This window comes from Tauraco erythrolophus, chromosome 6 (genome assembly GCF_009769465.1).
Source record: "Tauraco erythrolophus isolate bTauEry1 chromosome 6, bTauEry1.pri, whole genome shotgun sequence".
Classification (NCBI taxonomy): Eukaryota; Metazoa; Chordata; class Aves; order Musophagiformes; family Musophagidae; genus Tauraco; species Tauraco erythrolophus.
The window spans coordinates 5680175-5684604 of NC_141470.1; positions in this window are offsets into that span (position 1 = coordinate 5680175).

Consider the following 4430-nt stretch of genomic DNA (forward strand, 5'->3'; position numbering starts at 1 on the left):
TTTCATAGACGACAAATACGTTTTGTACTATAGAGAGGGTTTTGTTGTTAACTTTTTATTTATTTTTTTCAAATGTAAGCATGAACAGTGATTGTAGATGTTTCTGCAGTACTTCACATAGGACTTGTTAAAGATTGTTGATGTTGCATCAGTGCACAGATAACCTCCCAAGCCTGCTACATGAACTAGTCTGTGTATGAGCAGTTTGCCAGAGCAAATTAGTTATAACTGCCCCCTCCCCTGTTTGTATAGCTCCTCAAAAATGTTTTTAATACCTAGTCCACACTGCAGTCTTTGAAACATCTTTGTCTAATGTTTAGTTTGTCTTTTAATCAGTTTCATCAATAAAGTTGTATTTTAATAGCAACTCTCTCATGTTAAACATTACTGTCAGATGGTTTCAAAAGACTTGATTTTGTATCCTTTCTGGAGTGCCTCTGCCTGACTGGGAATTATTTGTGACTGCTAGATAAAAAAGCCCCTCATTCCGTGGCAGCTTTCATAACCATACAGGACTTCCTGGACACTTGAACACAACTTGAATGATTCTACTTGGAATGTGCTCTCATGGATGATTGTCATAAGAAAAAGTAGATGAAGTCATGAGTGAAAAAGATGGATACTTGAATTTTTGCTTCTCAATGCAAGTGTTTTATTTACTTTTGCACGGGCTAGAGTTACTGACTGGATGCGAGCATCTTTCAGAAACGTCACTGAAGTCTGGATTGGCCATACGTGCTGAAGTGTTTGCAGGTTTTTGTGGGAGGCTTTGTGTATAGATGTTTGTGTTAACCTTTTGTGCACCCTATTATTAGAACCAATACAAAGGCTTCATTTTATTCAAGAGAGCGGAATTTACAGGATCCAAAGCCGAAATGCTACATACCTTAAGTGCAGAGGAACTTCTCAGGCTCGGGATTTACTTCCTCACAGCTTCTCCCGTGTATGAAAGTGAGAGCAGAAGACTGCATCACTTGTGATTTTTCTCCCTGTAAAACTAAATTGGCTTTAAGTGTGTTTTCATTTAGTCAAATTCTCCAGCCATGGTTCTGTTTGATTCTGCCCTGTTGTATTATCTCTAAATTCTGCTCTGGAACTTAATTCCATATTTTCTAAGTTGCTACAAGCCACCACCTTCTTTCCTATTCTTTCTGCAGGTGTCCATCGCTACTCTTGCTTTAACCTGTGTTCTTTTTGCTCTTGCAGATACCTAATGCCTTCTTTATAGTCCCTTCATGAAGGTTATATGCTCTTGTAATTAAGGAATAGGACTTAAATGTGCTGATAGACAAGCTTTAATATCTAAAGTAAACTGATGAAGATTTTTTTTTGTCCATTAATGCCTCCTGTAATACAAGTTGAGCTAGTAGATGAAGTAACGATCTATCTCTAGCCAGAGTTTGGAGCAAAGATCACTGGTAGAGTAACTAGGAGCTATGCATTGGACTAAATTCTGTTAGCTCTAAAAGGACTTGTGTGTTTGTTAGTGCTTTCCTTTGGTTGAAATTTGTTTTCTTTTGCTCATCTAACTTCCTTTTAGACAAACTCTGGAAGATCTAACTACTGTCTTCTCACTTTCAGCCTGTTCAGTTTATATTCTGCAACACTGATAGGAAAACCAGGTAGCTTAGGAGGAGAATGCTCATTACAAAGTATTGGTCATCCCAAGAACTTCTCAGGCAAGACATGTTTCCAGCTGACACAGAACTTCACTATCACTTCACCTATTTCATAAACTTTATTCAGACAGAAAGCTTTTGTGAACAGTCTGAGCACACAGATAAGAGCTCTCAGCAGAAGTTCAGTAAAGGAAATTTGTTTCTCAGGTCTTCAAAAATCTGTAAGTGAATCTATTTGTCTTTATTCTAATGAAGTCTCCTTTAAAGCTGAAACACTCCATTATTACTCTTATGTTGACTTAGAAAGTTTTCTTTCTGGGCAAATTGTGTGCTAATCTTTCTCCATCTAATAAGACCTACCCTCAACCAGTTACACGAGAGCATGTCTTGTTACTCTTCATATCCCAGACAACATGAGCACCTTATCACAACTAGAAAATTTTTGAAACTCCCCTCCTTCCCATTATTGTAAAATAAGAAACGTTTAGCAATGGTTTTACAGACTACTCCATAAGAAAGAAATGAACAAAAATAATGAAGCTATAAAAAGAAAGAGCAGACATCTCTCTTCTGCTGCTTGTTCCCAGTTCTACTGGGATGCAACTGTGCGTCTCTTCCACACAGGTTAGTCTCTGCCTACCCTACCCCATCAGTTGATTGCACCAATATGCAAAAGGAGCTCAGGGAGCTCTTTCAGACATCTCTGTTGTATCTCTGTTGGAGTTTTGTTCTTTACACAACTGGGTGCAGCTGTGCTCCATTACACTCCTTGGACTTACTTTCATATATATGTTTTAATGTAATAAACAGTATATTAAAATTTGCAATAGCTCAGATTCCATCACCACATTTTTTTTTAGTGATAAACCTCACTAGGACTTCTAGGCTTGGAACTCGGACATAATTTCACCCTACCCTCTACCCCTTGTGGCACTTCCTGTCATCACAGAATCCCAGAATGTCAGAGATTGAAAGAGACCTCAAAGGATCATGTAGTCCAATCCCCCTGCTGGAGCAGGACCACCTAGATCAGATTAATTAATCAACTAAAATTAATTAGTAAATCTGTAATTTAATTAGTCATCTGTAGGTGCTGCTTTTCCTCTGAAGATATTAGGGAAATTTTGATCTCCAGGCATCTTGTGGGCAAGGCTGGTCTCCTGTTTCCTGACTGGTATATTACAATCCTGGCCTGCCAGGTGTCAGAGCATGTCTGTCTTGTACACAGTGATTCAGAAAGTGATGTTTAGGAAAAACTTTTCTAAGGTTGGAGACACAGTTACTTTAAAAGGAAAAAAAAAAAAAATAACAACAACAACCACCAGCCTGACAAGATGGCTTCATTCCTGCTAATGTGTGCTTAATAACAGAGGGAAAGTAGGTTTGATCATGCTCAGTTACTGGAAAGTAATACCATTGGCAGCTGGAGAGGAAGGTGCCAAGTTGACTAATGTTTCCTGGGGGAAATGCCACACACTTGGCATCTTACACATCCATTCTACTTGTCTTTGGTTCTTTTGTATCTGATGTGAAAACATCAAACTCTTAAGAAAATAAAATAAAGGTTAACTTGCCTAAGTAAATTGCTCTAAAAGTTTTCAGTGGAATGACATTTCCTTAATCATATAGTTGGTGGATATAACGCAAGATGTGTGATGTTTGTCAATATGAATGTTAGACAAAGTGCCTACTGAAACTGGCAAATCTGGGGTTAAATTTCAGAGTTGGAAGAGCTCTGTTGCAAGTGTAGGAGATGACAGACAGAAATGTAGAAGATGATATAGTTCAATGTCCTAGAAAATCAATTATTATTCTGAAAAAAAAGTACCTTCTAATATATTTTTTTAAAATTGGAAAATGGAATAAATTTCATGTAGCTGAGAGAAGAAAAAAAATATATATCTGTGACATCTGAGATGTTGCCATCCTTCCTTAGCCTGCTTTCCATTTGAATAAAAAGGTGGTTTTGCATTTATATTAACTGGAGATGCAGTAACAATATCCTGCTCTTTGGCCACTGTCAGTAGTAAATTTTCTTCACTGAGATTGCTAATTAGATGCAATTCAAGCACATTCTCAAGTACTACACTTGGAATAATATTATTGTCCAGATGATGCTGCTTCTCCTATCTGGGTAACCTGCAGTAGGAAAGTTGGTGGGGTTTTTTTATGCACAGCTATTTCCCTGCTTCTAAAATGTTTCAGTAGTATCACAGTATCTGACAAAAAAGGTCAGAAGAATGGAAGTGATTTGTAATGTTGGGACACCACTGGAAAGCACGTGTGGCTCTGGATCCTCCTTCTAAAGCCTGAGAATCTTGGGGTTTGCCATTTTTTCTTATGATCCGTGTGCCAGCAGCAGCACACTCAGCTTCAGATGTGTCCCTAGAGTTCTGACTGGCAAGAGTGGGAAGAGAACAGGAGCCAAAGCCTGCCCCTATTTCTTTCTTATTCCTTGCTAGGATAGTGCTACAGTGAAAAGTTCTTCAAAGGCCACAGGAAGGAGTAAGGGTACAGAAGAATTGAGCTTTTAACTTTTCCAGAAACTAAGAGCAGCTTGACTGATGCTCTGGATGCCTTGAATGTGCAGTTCACAGAGTAGCCCTGCATGCAGTAACCCACCCAAACCCCAGACACTTTCATCCAGAGTCTATGGAATACTTGGTCTGCTTGTCTGCTGATGCCACTCTGGAATGTTTGTTCTGGACTCCCCTTTCCTCTGCTACAAACTGTCTACTTTGATTCAGAAACAGTAAAAGAGTGAAGTCAATCATGTTGCCAGTCTGTTGTATTAAGTGGAAAGAGTTCTAG